This window comes from Agelaius phoeniceus, chromosome 2 (genome assembly GCF_051311805.1).
Source record: "Agelaius phoeniceus isolate bAgePho1 chromosome 2, bAgePho1.hap1, whole genome shotgun sequence".
NCBI lineage: Eukaryota > Metazoa > Chordata > Aves > Passeriformes > Icteridae > Agelaius > Agelaius phoeniceus.
Genome location: NC_135266.1, coordinates 28,162,277 through 28,181,037, shown reverse-complemented (window position 1 = coordinate 28,181,037; position 18,761 = coordinate 28,162,277). Strand labels below are relative to the sequence as shown.

The following is an 18,761-nucleotide window of genomic DNA, read 5'->3' as shown; positions in this document are numbered from 1 at the left end:
ACTGAATTTTGGGGGAAATGAAATAGTATGAAATCTGCAGAAAACAGAACTGTCAAAACTGCATTCAGTGACCACATGGTGATCAGGAGTTACTATATCATGTGTGCTTGAAATGGGCATGTTGGTATCTGAAATGCAAATTCCCCAGCTTTTATATATAAGATATTTAAACAGTAAAACTCACAGCAAATTGAGCTCCCCTGTGGATATTTAAGGGTTACAAGTGAATGTAAGTCAAAACACTGTTGATGTTGAAATTACAGTAGCCTAGTTACGAGAGAAATATACTGATGATGGAATGAACCCAGAAATAACTGATGTTAAATTAGCCTGGTAAATGGGCAATTAGCACGGATGTGGTGCGAACAAATGTGCCTCAGGTTTTACCATGCTAATTACTCAGACGCTTCATCATTCAGACCTTCACTGCCTTTTGTCTTTTCCTGCAGTTCGCAGGTACCTGCCACATTGCAGCAAAGTTTCATTGTGGGAAAGGAAAGCTTTCACTGATAACCACTGTGTGCCATCCTCAGTGTGCTCAGCGTTACCCTTCCCTTGGTGCACTGCATGAGCACAGCTAATGCTTTGGATCTACACAGGCAAGGGCTCGGCCAGGTGGGAGACCAAGACTACACAAAGTGAGTATACAGCCTTGGTAAACCTCAACACATCAAATATGGTTGGTTAAGCTACATCATCCATTCATAGGTATCTATTTATTGCAGCAACTGTGGTGAAGACTTCAAAAGAAAAAGAAAGATGGTTTGAGCTGTCAGAACCATTAGACTACTGAGGCATTTTTGAAGCTGAGGCGGATCATTAATGAGTGGTTTCAAACCACTACAGTAATTTTATTTCCATGGATTTCCATTATTTGAGCAGTGCCAGAAATATATTAATTAATTTTTCACTGATGCATCTAAGTAACCTTTTACACACAGCAGACAAATAAAATCAACAGTGAAATCATGGTTTAATTATTTACCTAGCAACAACTTAGAATCAATGCAACATCTCTTACTTACTGCGAGAACTTAATCTCCTTGCTATTCTCTTCCTTTTATGTGGTTATCATGCAATCAGGAGACAAAAGATGATGGGATTTTGCTCACATAATTATAGCTCATCAAAACGGCCCTCATGAACAATTCATTCATCAGATTTGACCCTTTATCTCTTGGAGAATTATCTGTGAATTTATCATGGCTTTTATTTTTTGGCTGATGAAGAGCTTTTTCCAAACATATCTGAGCTTGAGTATCGTGAGTACTTCAAGTGTTTGTTATTTAGAGTTCTCTGGTTGGATGTCAGCCCTCTTGTATGGTATAATTTTTTTTTACTGCTTGACTAAATAGATGTCCTTTGCAAAGTGGAAACATACGAAAAAAAAATACTAGAGTGCTGAAATCTTCCTAGGGAGAAAAGTGAATATGCTACTGGGACTCACTAGGAAATTAAAGGCCTGAAATACAAAGTGTAGGTATAACATGAAATAAGAAAAACAACTTACTGCTGTGTTTTACGATTTTATATCTGCCTCAGTATATCTCATTGTTGAACCACTGCCCAATCTTCCAGAATTTCAGGACTTTTTAGAAATTATTCAACATTAAACATCAAGGCTATTATATGTAGCACTTGATATCAAGTTCTTAATAGTTTTGAATTAAAGTCAGAAGGAAGCACTTTCATCGTTCTTTAGAAAAACAATGAATGTTCAGATAAAATGCTGCAAATGGTGTAACACACCATAAATACCACTACAAGTGGCTTTCATGAACTCTTAGAGTGCAGATCTACTTATGCTACTCCTACAGAGTCCCTTCCTTCTACCATGCTTAGTTCTGTTGCAGATTTGTGGTTAAATAGGAAATGTCAGATTTTATGCTTTCATAAATATGCACCCATTTGATTTTGTCCTCTAGTTTCTCCAAGACAATTTCTCAGTCATTGCAGAGTGGTGATATTGAGTCCTGTGGTCTACCTGGGATTTTGACACTTCCTAAGAAAAGAGCAGTGCCCTCTCTCCTCTCTGCCCAAACCTATAAACTCATTACTCTCTTAAAGTGAGGAACACTTTCTGACTTGTTCAATAAAATAAAGTAACACCGAAATAATATACTCTACAAGGTGACTTAATAATAAATCTGGAATTATACTCTTATCTCTAGCCAAAATACTGTAAATCTAGGGAAAGTGTTCTCACATATTGCTCCTTCTCATGTATTATGTGTTGTGTCTATCAGTCACCAAGCCTCTAACTGGTAAATTTGCATCATCCCCACCCGTCTGTCAGTGTGCTCTGATTAACTTGGCTTTCAAAGAGAAAATGTGTGTGGAGCCTGTGACAGCCTGAAAAGCTTTTTTCCAAATGTAATCTTCCAACACATTTGCGTAAGCACTTACAAAGTAATGACTGTCCTTTACGATGGGCCTTTCTGAGGTTTTATCTCACCGCAGGCTTGTAGAGACAAATAATACTCAAGATAAAGTGCATGTCACATCCCATCACTGCTTCCCCTCTCCCCTGCATCAAACAAAATCAAACTGGTACAATCTAATGTGGAAGAGTGACACAGATTGAATGATTCATTTCAAATGAAGGGAGAAAAAATAAGAAAGTAAAAAAAGCGTTCTGAGAAAGAAAACACACTGTATATTCTCCTCTGTAGTAAACTGTGTCTCCCCAGTCTCACCTTTTGGGAAGAAACCCTCTGTCAGAATACAGGGTTCAGTCGAGGTTGGTATCTCAGGCTGGACTGGGGTTTCTACTGTAATTTTTCTGCAGCAAAGACAGTGATAAAGTCTCCTTCATTAACTTACAGATTTCCCCTTTCTGAGGATGTGACATGTAGTCCCTTTCCTTGGTCAGAGTATTAAAGAGATCCCTCTTCTCACCTGCAGCTAAATTTCATTTAAGATATAAGAATTTAGCATTTTTGAGGTTTCCTTTCTTCCTCCACCCTTAAATGAGGTCAGCCATGAAGTTTTACAGTTACAGAGGAGATGAAGGCAAACACAAATGTGCTCAGCCATATCCTCTGCTTAGAAAATCAGGTGAGGAAAAATGGCTGGGTTCTGTCAGAACAAAAGATAAACCACATATCTTAGATAAGGAACTGCTCAGGTAGCTGTAAAAAATTATCATGGAGTAGTAGGGTAGTGAGAATAATGGAGGAAATGTTATTTGGTAAGAAGGCAAACAGTGTGAGTTGACCACTAGAGCAGAGATCTTCCTCCCCACTCTCCTATGCCCCCCACACCCCTTCTAGCTGCCTTGGCAAGCACTCTACATCTTCTACACATTCCCCTTGGCTACCCCTAGACATTGTCCCCAGCCCCTGAGTAACTCTGCCACCCACCAGCTGGGAATGTGTGTGTGCCATGGGCCCCCAGACACTGCTGCAGGCAGGGTCAGGGCTGCTGAGCTGGGCAGCCTGGAGGAGTGCTGAGTGCTCTGTCCTGCCCCAGGGAAAGCAGCAGGAGCTGCCTCTCTTCTTAGCAGCCCCTCACCTTGAACAGCCTTGCCAGTAATTATCATGTCTGAGACATCTATCTGCCTCTGTGAAATGGGGGATGATGGATTTGAAAAAAAGCCTGTTGTTACATGTACTTGAGGAACTGCACCTTTTTCCCTAGGAATTCTGACTAAAAGGACTGCCTGTCTCTGAAACTCACCTTTGACATGAGAACTATTTATGCAATTCAAGAGATGTGACAGCCTACAGTTCTGCTAAAAGTATCACCTTAATGATCATATGAGCAGAAGATTTTTTTTTAAATGTGCATTATCATTGTGATATTTTTTACCTAGCACATTTAATTCACACACACACACACACACACACACACACACACACACACACACACTCCCAATGATTTGCATTTGGGTATTTAAAACAAATCTAAAACTGTGCAGGTGTGCATGCATGTATATACAGGTATTTATTAAATACAGGTATTTAAAGGTTCCTGGAGAGGTTCCTCCTGTTTTCTGACCTGTTATTTTCTCTGATTATTCTTCCTTCTTGGATTGGAAAACAAAGATAGGAGATTGCAGCTCTCAAACATCACTTCAGGGAGCACAAAAGCATAAGCTATGATCTCAATGAGACTGAGTTGCTATCTGCTCTTCCTATCAGAAATGGTTTTTAATATTATTAAGTTTTCTTTTCCATCAATACTGCACTGTTGACTTAACAGTCCCCTACACAGTTGTCAGTGCAGACCAAATAACTCTTTTCAAATGCCACACATGAGCCTAATATGTTTGTGGATGGTAAAGGTCATACACATTTAATAGTCATATTTTTTCACTTCTAAATACATGGTCTGGAAAATACAGTACATTGATGCAAGTATAGGATGGAGGCATAAACTTTGGAAGGAAAATAACATTTTAATAACTTGGATAACCTGTTCAGATACCCAAATCAGGATAGCAACATAAAAAGGAATACATAAAATAATTTCTTAACAAAAGACATAGTCTACATTAAATCAAAACCTAAGTCTGGCTGGTTTGCCACTTGAACAGAAGGTTTATTTTTATGTGTTCTATAATTTGATCAGACCATGGACTGCAAGTAACTGAGGACAGGAAGGTGGAGGAAGAGCAAAGGCAGAGTTTTATACCAGGGGATGTGAATTTTGCATTGTGTTCAAAGCAGAAACAGAACTCAAAGAGCACACCTCCCACCGGCACCCTCAGCATTAAAAACATGGAACAAAATTAAGTACTTTCAAACAGTAGACACTTAGCCCCAGGCCCCTCATAGCCTCTTCAGAGGGTCTGAAGCTCTCTCCCTCCCTCTGTCCTCAGGCACAAGCAAGAGGCAGTGCTTGCATCCTTTTGTCCCCTCTGCTTCCCTTGCTGGTCCATGCAGCCAATCACTGGCACTTCCTTCTGCCACACAGCACTGCCATGGCTCCAGGCTGTCACTCAGGAACTACTTTGTTTGGATTCAACTTTGGGGATGATTCCCTATGGGAAAAATTGTCTCTTCTTATCTCAATTAAATGCTGGCATTGGGCAGTACAAGGGGCTGAGGAAGAATAAGAAAAACCTAGCCAAATGCTCGGAAAACCCTTCCATGTTCTCTAGGATGAGGATGGATGAGGATGACTGTGTACATTGCTGTGCTAAAAAGACAGGTTTTTTCAAGGCTTCAGAGAAGTTTTCATGAATTTCCATTGGTCAGCAAAGATTGATTTTCTTCCCTTCAGCGACTGTCTCTCCAACCTGTGATGGTATGGACAGTTTCCTCTGGTGAGCAAACGTTCTTCCAAGAAAGGTTTCTAGGGGTGCAAATCCAGTAAGAGGAAATTAGTCAGGGTCAACTGAGAAATCCCTAGGAAAAACATAAAGACTCTCTTCTGGATCCACACAAACTCCTTGTCTCTCCCTGGCTACATTACTGTCGTACTCCCCAATAAAGCACTTGAATTAGCAGTTGGCAGCCAGCCAGCATATCTTTCATTCTGTCCAAAAGGTGAAAGGCAAGGAATTTGTGAGCTTTTCAGAGCAAGCCAGTGATGAGTTTGCTCAGCAGAGACTGAATATCTGGTGAACAGCTTGCCACAGCTTTTGTCTGCCAATGCTATCATTTTGTCTATCCACCCTTTGTCCCTTCTGATTTCCACTCACACTAACACGGAATAACGGGCTTGCCCATTTAACTCTGCAGGCTAAATTTCAGCTTCATTACTATGTATTAGACCTATTTTCACCCCAATTTAACATTAATAGAGTAATTTGAAGAGTTCTTAACTGAACTGAAAATCTCCTAAATTACTTTTTTACTTTTTTTTTTTTATGGATTTAGCTTAATATTTAACATTTCTTCTAATTTAGTGTTTATACAAATGTCACACTTCTGCTCCTCCTCTTTGCTCTCTACTTGGATCCAGGCTTAGAGGGCATTATGGCCATATAGCTTTACTGCTGTCTGCTCCCATTAGACTGATCTGAGGAATCAGCTGTGACCACAGCCTAATGCTGTTGGACCTGTTTACAGCCTATGACAATGAACTTCTAAGCAATAATCCTTTACAGTAAATCCTTTTGTGTCTGTAAAGGTCCAATATCTTCTTTCTCATTCTGGCTCTGAAGTCATTGCCTTCAAGGATTTCTATCCCTAAATCGTGACTGCACTTAAAAGAAGCAATGTGAGCTTGAGGACCCCATGGCCAGGTTCTTTTAACCTACACCCACCCTGAAAGTGTTTGCATTGCTTTTAAGAACAGCCCAATTTAAGAAATCTGCTGATTGTGGCAGACAACACATTTATACTTGCCTAAACTGGATTTTGTCCTTGTGAATACAAGATTTTAATAAACTTTCTAAGTTGAAAGAAACTTCCTCTCTGTCCCTTCAGAGCTTTCTGGGTCTTGGACTGAGGCATTTAACACAGACTTTTTAAACACAAATGGCTGGTAAGTCTCTGCTTGAGAAGGGGCTCTGAGGAGTCTAACCATACTCTGGTCTCAATAGTCTCAATTTAATAGTAAGTCTTTATTTATTTGCAATAGCATTGTTTTTTGGAAAAAAGTACTTGTTTCCATTCCTGAACTTTTCAACAACTGAAATGTTGCTAAGGCTTAAATATTTCAACAGAAGGGTGGGGTAGGGGTATTTGTTTGGACTTCAATGAGTTCAGGTTTTTGGCAGGGAGGTGAGCCCTTTTTCTGACAATGTTAATGATATGATTTGATGATAACATTGCAATGTCTCATGGCTCTCATAAAAACTGGAGCCCCCTCATTTTTGTCAAGAGGTACATTACAATTCAACCCCTGCACTGTAGCTCTCAGTGTTTGGGCAAGCCAGGTAGGATTGCCTTGCCAGAAGCTGAGGTGAAGGTTTACAGGGACAGACAGTCCTGTAGTGCTGGCTTTCTCTCAAGTGCCCCACCCACAACTGGATGGTACACAAGCCATCACTCAAAACACATGGAAATGGCAACAGACATTACCTTGTCAAGAAGGTTAAAATGCCTGAGAGCTTTCTCAGGCTTTTAAGAAAATAACTCAGCATTCTATTTTAAAAGTACAGTAAGATAAAAGAGAGCTGCCACAAAAATCTTTCTATGGCAGAATAGGTGCTTTAGGGGTGAATATTCTTCTCTAATTTTGCTTTTCTGGGTGGAACAGTCTTAGGATTCAATGTATCCTGGCAGTCCATTTGTGAAATTGCATTTCAGATGACACAAAAGGGGCTTTTTAAAAAGTTGAGAAAAGGCACATGAAGGGGAAAAACCTCTTTTAGAAGATAAAACAGCTTCACACGAATTAAAGTTCACACACTTGCAGCTGGAATCTACTCTCACAGTGCCTGGTGCTGATGAACTTTGATATCACAAAGCACAACACCCTCCCTTCTGACTATTTTTTAAAATGTCAACCACCACAAACAGCTAAAGGTGGGAATAACATTTCTGGAGTGTATTGTAGTAATAAGACCCACTGCTGTCATTAAGGGTTTGTATATCTGTTTGCTCTGGTATTCCTCTCTGAAGTCTTTCCTGCTGTGACAGAGAAAAGGCAGGCTAGAGGAATTGATAAAACGCTTCCAGAGCCCTGAAACAGACATACACATCTTCTTGTCCTTTCAGATGGCATTGCTCCTGTTCAATTTACTGGATCTTGTTCTTCAGAAAATGAGACACTGTTCATTTAATCTTTTACATCACAAATGCAAGAAATCTTATTCATATTCTCTTGTATTTGTGGTACAAAGAACTGTTTTCATGTGCTTTAAACAAAGTAGTATCTGCTTTTTATGTATTTCAAATGCAGAGTGATGCTGTATCTGTGAGCTTCATCCAGAATGAAAAAAAGCTGAGTTCATGGAGTCCCAGGAACCAGCCCCAAGATGACTGGCATCATTGAGAAGAAGCAGTTTTCTCAGTAGGGAAGAGTATCATAGACTCATGGAGTAGCTCAGTTTGTGAAACACCTTGAGAAGTCACCTGTTTCCAAGCATTCAAGGTAGGTCCAACTAGATCAGAATATCACCTTCTCTCAGATCCAGACAGCATCACCTAAACTGTTTTATCTTTACATTTACCTACAATGTTCAGTGCTTTGGCAGAGCTCAGATTTTTTTTAAAGAAAATATATAATTTCTTTAGAAGAGGCAAGAAGAAAACGTGTGACACTTTCCAAAGTGCACTTTGGAAGCAAAATCAAAATACTGATGAATGAAAGAGAAGATAACCTTCATTAGAGAGAGTAATTTTATTAATCTGGAAGCTGAATCATATTAAGAGTCTGTGACTCATAGAGTAGCTTGAGTTCTGTTAAAATCTGCTGGTAGAAGAGGGATACTCCTAACTAGAAAGCTACAAAGGACAGAAACCTGAGATGCTATTTTTGCCAACTTGACACACTCTCAAAGTAACAGCACTAACTACATACAGTCTTTTATAACATGAGCTGGGGGAAAAACAAGAGAGGTAGTCACATCACAGTATCTGCAGTACTCCAGCTAGTGGTTAAACCCAGAGTACACAGAACACATTTTCTAAACAGAATTAAAATGTTCTGGCAGTTCTAGACCTCTAGACAGTCCTTTCTTTTGAAGCAAAATTGTAGTGACTCTTTAAGTATGGGAAGAAATTTCTCCTGCACCTGGGACTCTGTAACTGTGGTCAAGGGACCACAAGCTGATTCCTCAACATGTTTGGCCTCAGTATGCAGAGAAAGAGAGGCTGAAGCAAGCATGGAGCTTAAAGGGCAGGGAAAAGGGAAGGAGGAGAAAAATTAGAGAGTACCAAACACAACTGGGCATATTCCTTCTCATTTTTGTGCCTCAAAATTTCCATCAAAAAATAGTGGAAAACCCAAATTCGGGGGGAAAAAAATCTACACAGGGAGAGGGGAGGAGGGGGTTCAATGCAAGTTTTCAGAAGTCAGTAATGTCAAAGTGCTTTTCTTGATCTGTTCAAGATGGATGTATTTTAGGGGGTGGAACTGGGTTCTCCTTTTAAGCTAGTGTGCTTCAGGACACAGGATTTCTTTTCCAATCTTTGTTCACCATTCTGTGAGAGCAATGACAATGTAAACACTCAAAACCTGAGGCTGGAAAATTTCCTGAACAGTAAGAAGTAAAATGACAGGTATTCAAAAAAGTACAATTATTTAGGGGGGAAGAAAATAATCTTTTTTGTAGCAGCAAAACCAGCTACCTTCTATTTTTCAAATCATATATTTATTAGTCAAAGTTAAAATTAGACAGACTTACTGAAAAACAACTGCCAGTGTGAAGGGTAGGGGAGAACAGTTTCTCTCCCTTTTCTGTAAAAAACAGCATACAATTAAGTAACGTTGGGAATCTAGTGCATGCACAGTGTGTGAAAGAGACATGGAAAGAGTCAGGGCAATAGGATCCCTCTGGCATCCACCCCCTTGGGCAGTCTCCAAGTCCTTGAGCACTGGTCAAGATGTGCTGTTGTCCCATTGGCTTCAGCAGGACAACTCCCTTGCCTTATAAGCAAGAATTTTAGCCTTTTTCTTAGATGGAGATTAGCTCTGATGCACACTGGTGTCTACTGAGAGGGTGCAGTGGGAGCTGGGGAAAGCACCAGGATTGGGAGGAACAGAAGTGATTATACAGAGAGGGCTTGAAGTAGAAAGAGGACAAATAAGGCTATGTAGTGAAGAAGAAAGATTTACTGTTACACCAAATCTTAGTATTAATTAAAATGTAAGTGTGCTTTGAATTATGGGGCTATCACTCTATTTTGTAATATTTGTGTCTCTCTGAACTGCTGGAGACTAATTTTTGAGGTTTACAATGTCACCTTTGATAAAATTGTATTTCCATAATTCATGGTGCTTGTTAAATTGTTATATATAGAACAGTATGTATTATGAATTAAAGCCTGTAATAGCTTTTAGAGCCAGTGACTACACGGAAAAAATACTGAACCCATAACTTATTTCATCTGGTTTGTCATTAATATTTGAATAAATTATTCAGAGAAGAGTCATTGATCAGACAGAGATGATCAAACCCTATCAGGAATATTTGCTGAATATATTACAATATTCAACAACAGAAAAGGTAAGGTACATGAAAGAGCATGTCTGCTTCTTCAGCATGTTTCAGTATCAATCGTCTTCTGGATTAGTGTTTTTCTCTATATTTCTTCAGATTTCAAGCCCTATTTTCTTTTCTGAGACCATTTTGAGTGTAGAACTGAACTCTTTCATAATTTTTTGCAGTAAGTGAGATATTTGGGGAGATATATTTACACTTAGCCATTCCTGACAACAGAGCATTGTTCCACTTCCATATCATACTGTTCAAACCAGAGCCTTCTTAGGCAAAGTTCATACCTTCATATACCCTGCTACAAAAATATTAATGTACTGAGGATTTTTTTTTAAGTTTGGTGACGCATATAAAAAATATATAACATCTTCAGATAAAGAAAATGTCCCTCACTGGGTACTTCTTTATGGGGAAGTCTGAAAATGCAAATTACTACCACAGTAACCCACGGAATGTTCCAAAATGGCAAGGAAACTAAAGAAAAGGCAAGAGAAGTTTGATATTTTAATCGACTTTTACATCTTTTACTTCATCTAAAATAAAGAACAAACCCATATGAAATCATTACAAATTCTCTATAATACATGGTTTAAACCTCTCTTGACAGGATAGCTTATAAAACAGATGAGGAAGCAGTAAAAAAAGATTGCTTTTAATCCTGTGGATTCTTTGTGGGTTATGACTGGAGTTAGGAGCTAAAAATGGCTGAGTTTATGATCTCAGGTCCATGTTGGACTGATAACTAAAGGAAAACTGCCAGATAAGGCAACAAAGACTTTTCCTGCCTTTAAGGGAATTTGCAATCACATTTTTCACTGTTTGGGGCCCAACCCCAAGATGTTCATGAATATCAATAGGTCATTACCAGCAAGGATCTGACCACTGCAGGACTAAGTGATGTCAGGAAAAGTATCTAGCAATGAATTCAATCCTCACAGTCTTCCACTTTGTTTGGTTGATCTATTTTTTACTAAATTATGTCACTGGAAGGTTTACTTGAGTAAGGTATACCTAAGCATTTAATTGTACCTAAGCATTAATTGTTGTGTCCCTAAAATTGGGGATAAATTCTGTTCTCTTCCTTTTTGTATGATACCCATGAAAATTAATCACAGTTACCTTATAAAAGGACCAAAAGCAGCAAATTTCTCATTACAGAATATAACTCCCTACTGGCTGATGAAAAAATAGATTTATGAAGGGAGAAAGGAGAGAGGAACATGTAAAAGTCAGTATAGCAAAATAAAAGGAATGGCCAGATTTTTTAAGAGGGGAGAGGAAAAGACAGAAACTACGGCTATTTAACCTTAATGATATCCAAATTTATAATTTTTTCTGGGTTTCTGATAGTCTGAACAAGCCACTGCATCTTAATAAAGAGTGCTGATGACACATTAATCAATATAACTTCTCTGAAATGTGTATATGCAGGCAGATAATTTAGCAGATGTCAAAATAATGATCAATATATTGCATTGACAATGAGTTTTTGTTTGACAAATAATAATAATAATTAACTAATTGACACCTGAAGAACAGAGTTCTGGAAGCTCTGTTTCCATTTGGTTTATTTTCTGTATTCAAGGATAACTGATGTTTACTAATTTGTTTCATTTATTTCACAGCTTGTCAAAATGGTTCTTCAGAATGATAATTCTCCAGATATAATTCTAAGTATATACTTGATTCCTGACTTCTCAAAGAAGCAAAAACTATTTTTTGAAGCAACTTTTAAAAGAACTGTACTCTTACAGGTTATAGAGTATAAAAAGCAAAATTAAACCCACAAGATATGTTAAAGGAATTGCACTGGAATAGCATAAATAATTAAGGATAGAGCTTCTGTGTTAGATTTATGCAGCTGAGAAGAGAAAACTTGGAAAAAGCATGTATTGAAATATTCAATATCCCACAAAGTGTAAATTAGAAATGAAAATTATACCACGGAAAATATTACTTTGAATGTTAATTGTAGCACAAGAATAAAGAGGAGCTGGAGGATGATAGTGTCTTAGGTTCTGTGCAGGAATTATTTGCTCAGATCCACCACTAATATCAGTGGAAAGCCTTTGTCTGAACTATTATGAACTCTGCTCAAAATGAAAGTCACGAAGAGTGGCACTGCAGGATACCTAGGCACAAACCTGTGGAACACTTTGAATGAATGCCACATAATCACTAGGTATTATTCAAAACCCAAATACATGCTGAGAACCCAGTTAAAACACTGTCATCCTTTCTCATTACCTTTCCATCAGCCTGAATATTCCCAGTATAAAATAAATGAGAATACTTTGGGCAAAGCAAATAGTTTTTCAGTGTTGCCAAAAATGTCACAATCACCTTGGCCTGTTATTACAATTTAAAAAAAAAAACAGCAAAATATTATCTTACAGAATGATATTTGCTGCAGATTTTTGTGCTCTGTCTGGGCCATCAGCTCTCATGAATATCTGGAGAGCCTCATGTCCATACCAAGGCACTCTGCTGCCAGATTGGATGACAATGTTGTAACAGTTGGTTTGACATGATACTTGTTCTTTATTGTACTGGAGAAGTGAAGATATGTAGTAGCTGTCATGGGGTGTATAAATATTTTACAAATAGTGAACCAACACACAAAGTCCTTACTCAATTATTATTTGGGCAGAATTCTTTTGTTCTCATAAATAAAGCCAGATATAGCCTCAAAGCACTTATTCCACGGAACTGTTATTAGAAAACAATCACTGCAAATGCAATTATTTTCAGGACAGCACAGCAAAGAATGCCCTATTCCCCAAGCAGAGATCAAACCAAATAATTAGGAAAAAAGCCCAACGAACTCTCCGGAATGATTTGGTGAGTAATCAAAAGTAACAGAAAACAGAATCTATGCCAGTGTATATTATTGCACTTCAAACACAATGGCAAAATGAAATGCAAAAGCAAAGAAAAGACAGAAAGGGACATGTGAGTTGTGTCTTATTGTCAATCTGTATAAGAAATCACTGGTAAAAGGCAAGATATGTAAATACATTTATTTTAAAGGCTGAAAATTTGAAAGGGGAAATGGCATGGCAATCCATGGGCTGTTTCTGTCAGCATAAAATTTTCATAAATATATATTTTCTGCTCTTTGGGGAATTTTCTTTTCCAAGCTTGGCTGTGACACATGCTTCAATCAATTTATTTAAAGCCACAAGGATTCTGTGAACTATCAACTCTTATTGGAAATACCTGTCATAAGCACCTATTCTTAAAAACATTTACTCATTGCAGTGTTCCCCACTGGGTCCTCCCTACCAGTTTATTAAGGGCCAATCTTAATAAGCAGTCACCATGAAGTTACCATAAGTACCTGCTTTAAATATTAGACATGGAAATTGGCTAATGACTAAGATACTACTGTGTGTGAAAACTTAAAAGAGTTACCTGTAGCACTGAGATGTGGCCAAAACACAGTTTTGGGATTTGCTGTAAATTTCCTCCTCTTTCATTTGATTCAAGTCCCAGCTGAACATCTGGAAGGGTGGATAACAACTAAAGTTAAAAAGCTATGCTTTTCAAGAAATGAATTAGACACCAACAGAGTTATGACTTAGGGAGAAGAGAAAATGTTCCCCTTAGGGCTGTGTTGTTCTGGAATTACCTCCTCAGGGTATAACAGGTTTGGGCAGCAGGGTCTGCAGGTGTCCTGTTTGGAAGGAGAGGATAGGAACTGCAGGGATGCACATAATGGATCCAGCCTGCTCCGACACCAGTGTGAGAGATGCCAGGACAAGGACATCTCCAAGGGACTGAGTCATTGGTGAGCCACAACAGGGTAGAAGAAAGCTAGTAAGAAGCAGAAGTTAGCAGGAAAAACCAATACACACACAATCCAAACAACCTATACTCCCTATCTCTTCACAGAAGGCATTGGGAAAGCCTGAGTGTAACCACAGTGAAAATAAGGGAATTTGATGTGAGGATGAGAGAAGATGTTTGGCTGAAGATGAGCCTGGGAAAGAAAAACTTTCTGTTTAAATGTTTGCTTGTATTTTTTTTAATGCCAAAACTAGTGATCAGAAGCTAGTGTTAATTAAAGACAATAATTGGGTTATTGTGTCAAAAAGATTAAACTAAGCACAAATTGCAGAAGGCAAGGCAGTTTTACCTGCAATGTCTGCCAGTAGCAGCAGCAGGACCAGAGATCTTGTGCTGATACTTAGAGTTGTAACCAAGCATGCACCTACAGCATGAAAAGCTCAGAGAGTGCCTGATGCCACCAGCCAAGCTGAGTTTCATCTGCAGGGTAACCAAACTTGGAGGTTAATGCTTAGGAAGGAGGGCCTAAGCCCAGCACAAGGCTGGGTCTTAGTGTGCCAGAAAGGACTAAGTCACTGGGAGGAAAGCACTCAGAAATTTGGCTGGTGCCTTTGCACCTATTGGATAACCAAAGGCACAACCTTTGCTTCTGGAAAAAGATACTGCAACAGTAGCTCCACTGCCAAATATTTTAACTCATTTTATTGATGACAGAAGTGCACTAGAAACCAGTCAGCCTTTCTAAGACAGTGACACAGATAAAGCCTTCAGCAGGACTGTGCCCCCTTTGCTACACTGAACTCCTGTCTTTGAGATGTAGTTTTCTGTGATAGCAAGGTAGCAGACTTAGTGCCTGAGAATGTTGTCAGAGGCTGAAATAATTCATGCTTCAAACATTGATATGGAGTTTTGCTCATTATAACAAAAGCTGTATAAAGAAGCTACAACCAAAGAAGCCTCCCTGAAGATACCTGATGGGGACTTTGGACTGAACGTCAAACTGCTGAGATCAGATAAAGGGAAAACCCATTCTAAAATCACCTGAAACAAACAAGTAAACAAGGAAAAGAATGTGATCCAAACCCAGCTGTTGTGCTAAGAATCATCTTTGGTTTGCTTCAGAGTGGGGGAGGCCATAGCCCACAGACCCCTTTGCTGGGAGCAGGTTTGCACAATTTTCCCTCCCAGACAAGGTAGGGGAGAGGAAATGTAGGTGTGTTGTAACCTCTGCTCAGGGGCAGTGAGCCCATCCTCCCTTACTGCAAACTGGCTATGGAACCCCCAACCCCAGGAAGGCCACATCCACGGGGCATTCATGTGAGAGGCAGCTGAGGGGGTGCCTTAATCCACCAAGGCCCCCCAAAGTGCTCCCCAGCATCATTCCTGAAGCCTTGGACCACAGGACTGCACGTGATGCAGCAAACCCAGAGTCTGTTGTAAGAGACAACAGCAAATTCCCCCCAGGGAGGTGCATGGATTTTCCTACCTGGCCTGAGGGTGCATTAACCCATCAGATTCTGAGCTTTTTGGGGGGAACTTCAACACCAAGAAGACCAGCTGGAGAGGATCAATGGAACATCATGGGGTTCCACAGAGTGGTGATAATTTCCTTATTACATCCCTGTTACTCTCTTTCTGTCGCCCCCACCTCTTTTCTATTTCTTTCTCTCTCCCTCCCTCTCTCTCTCTCTCTCTCTCTCAGATTCACTATCAAATAAAACCCATACTATTGTCACAGACATGTGGTCTTGTTTGCACCTTAATTCGGGCAGAGTCATTTCTAAGAACCTTACTAATCAGATCTTGACAGTCCCTTCTAATCCTGTTTGTTCTACGCCTGAGAACAGGTTACTTTCCTTGGCAACTATATAGTCACTCCTCTTAGGGTGAAATTATAACTTAGAAAGAACTGAGTAATAGGACAGAAATCTGCTTCAAGATAAATGTGGATCTTAAGTATCAACTGGGGCAAAGAAAAGTCATCCAGGGTAATGCAGATTGCTTCTCCTTGAAGTTGAATCACTTTTTGGAGTTTGCCTCTTGCTGCATTCCTGCATTTTCATGTACCAAACAAATCCCATGGTAATGCCTGCAAAGAAGTCCTTCTCTGTGTGAATATAAAAGCAAGTGCCAGCCTCCAAGGGAGCAGCCAGAAACATGTCAGAAGCTGACTGACATCAGTGGCAGGGTAGTATGGAAGTGATAAAAATGGGAATAACCAAATTAGTGTTTACAGCCAACCTATGTGAAATCACCTAACTTTCTTTGAGTGGGAGGTATGAATGTGCCCTGAGCTTCCAGGGAACAGGTGGTACTTTCAGCATTTTACCCAAAGGTTCAGTAGATCCATGTGAATTGCCTTAGTCTTACCACAAAGATTAAGTTAGCCAACTGTTATCAAAGGCTGGACACTGACAAAGTTAAGCACATGTGGGTTTTGGGCACAGGAAATAACCGGGTTATTTTACACACTTCTGTAAAAGTGAGAAGTTTGCAAGTATGAAACACAGGTCCACTGCTCTGAAGTTTAAGTGATGGCAGTTTGGATGCCAAAACAAATCTGTGCACTCCTGAGTACCCTGGACCTTGGATGTTTTTCAAGGCACTTTTCCCCCGCAAGCCATATTCTCACTGCACGATCCTTACTGACAAATTCTGGACTTAACATCTGAGAGGAAAACAGGAGAAGTGTTACCAGAAAGAGCTGAAACTGCTCTTGTAATATTGTGAAGGTCCAGACTACTGACTTCTACCTGCTTCTCTGCATATCTGCCTGATAATTATTTCTCACTCTTTCTCCTAGCATTCTCTCACCAGCCTGCCTAATTCATAAATTTTTAATTGGCTTCTAATTGTACCAGTGTATCTGAATTATCACCCCATATTTCTGAACTGCCACTCTAGCCTAGAAGTAAAACCTAAAATACTAGCTTTCCATATGAAATCATGAAGCACAGTACTCCTTATAAGAAGTAAATAACAGGGGTTTGGGTTTTAGTCTTGGATACAAGGAGATATTGATATGATCTATTATGACAGAGACTTATTTTCACTACTATCAATTAAAAGCACCACTCTTAATAAATCATGGATGAACAGCCTTAATAAACACTAAGATAAAAAACGACTTACCATGTCTTTCATTTTGATGTATGTACTTAATATTGTCTTTCATCACTTCAGGAAGATAGTGATCTTGCCAAAAGCTAGAGCAGCAAGAGGGAGTGGGACTGATAAAGAGTCACTGCTCTGCAGCTAACTGAGGAGTTTCTTTAGCTGCAAGATGTTATTAAAATTGTACTTTGAGCTTCTAAAAGAATTTAATCTAGGTGCCTCTTGGGAAGAGGAGGCAGCAAACACTGAGCAGTGGGCTGTTGTTTTTTTTCTGTAATTCTCACAGCATAAAATAAACAAAACCAATTAGATATCTCACACAAAACATCAGCAGAGATTGCTGTGTGGTGAGCTCCATGGCTGACTTGGCAACGCTCATGGCATGGTGAGAACCTGGCAGTACAAAGACTCAGCTTTAGCTTGAAGCAAAAAAAACCAGTAAAATTCATCAAAAAAGACCTTTGGGGAATGGATGACTGGAGAGAGTGGATGAGGTTTCTGGCTGAAGCCTGACCTGCTTTGGTAATGACCAAGTAACTTTATTATCTGGATGTTTCACAGGATCAATTGGGTTCGTATTGTGTTCAAACTTCCATGCAATCTGTAAGTACACAGAGGAAGTAAGAACATTTTATTGGTTTGATCTTCATAGCAGAAGCTCTGATTCTTCAACTTAACACTTTTCTTCTATTAATTGGTTCAGGCATTCTCCTCTATAATAGGATATATGCAACAATTGCTCTTATGGTGATTATAACTTCACAGTACTGACACTGTAATTTTGATTGAAATTGTAATTTCAAGTCCCTAATTTCACATACTTCTGTTGTGAAGTAAAAGACATCCAATCTTGTTAAATAAAATTTAATCTTTATTTACCACTTTTTAAATATCACAACTTGACTAGCCTGCTGTCAGGGAGCAGGAGGGATGACTTTCTATAAAAAGACTGTTATCCAGACAGAGTCTGTAGAGGCATGTATTTTATATATAGTGATTACAAGTACAAAAATCCAAATATTTTAATGTATTGATCTTTAATGACTAGGAGGTAGGACATTGTCTCCAATACCACCTCCACAGTTAAAAGATAGCACCTAATTTTTGTGAAATAGAAAGAAAAGAGATGAAAAATCTGTTTTAGCTTGATGTTAGCAATGATAAATACTGTCCTTCAGGAGGCAACTGAATGTTTATCTTTCTGCCTTTGCTCGAGGCAAGATGACGGGGTGAGTCACAGCACTAGAAAGGATGAGTTTAGCATTTGTGGAAATGCTTGATAGGAACTTTTGTCAGTCCAATGCCATAGTCATGATCTTTTTAACTGTGTCATGTGCAACCAGGTGCAACCAATTCAGATAAGCCTGTTGCCGTAAGTTTAGGTGTAAATATCTTAAAAATTGAATAGCTGAAAAGTGAAAATTAAAGGCATAAAAGTTATTATTCATATGTGCCAAATGGTTTGAGTTACAGATCCTGGAGGAAGAATAGCTCTAAGTTTCAGACTTAGACAAGAATATTTACTGGTTTGTTTTAGTTTAAATTGCAAGTATATTTCTTCTGAAAGAGAAAATCTAATACATCAGTTATGAATTGCTGCACAGATGCATCTAACTTGCCACTGTGCTCAGTTTTACACTAGGAAAACTCCATTTATTTACAGTAAATTTCTTACTGAAAATTATGGTTAAAGCTCATAAAAATAAATTGCCTAGCATTTTCTGTTAAAAAATATTTTGGGGACATTTTCTGGAGAAACTCCTGCTGGGCTCAGGAAACACCCTGTAAAATTCTTTACAGG

At 39.0% G+C, this 18,761-nt stretch overlaps 1 long non-coding RNA gene across 1 annotated transcript; it reads left to right on the top strand.

Moving 5' to 3' along the window:
* The first annotated feature begins 459 nt into the window (after nt 1–459).
* On the top strand, nt 460–12,486 carry LOC143693454 (uncharacterized). Its single transcript, XR_013181149.1, has 3 exons — nt 460–638; nt 7,798–7,989; nt 11,683–12,486. It is a non-coding gene; the product is annotated as an uncharacterized LOC143693454 (long non-coding RNA).
* Nucleotides 12,487–18,761: the final 6,275 nt, after the last annotated feature.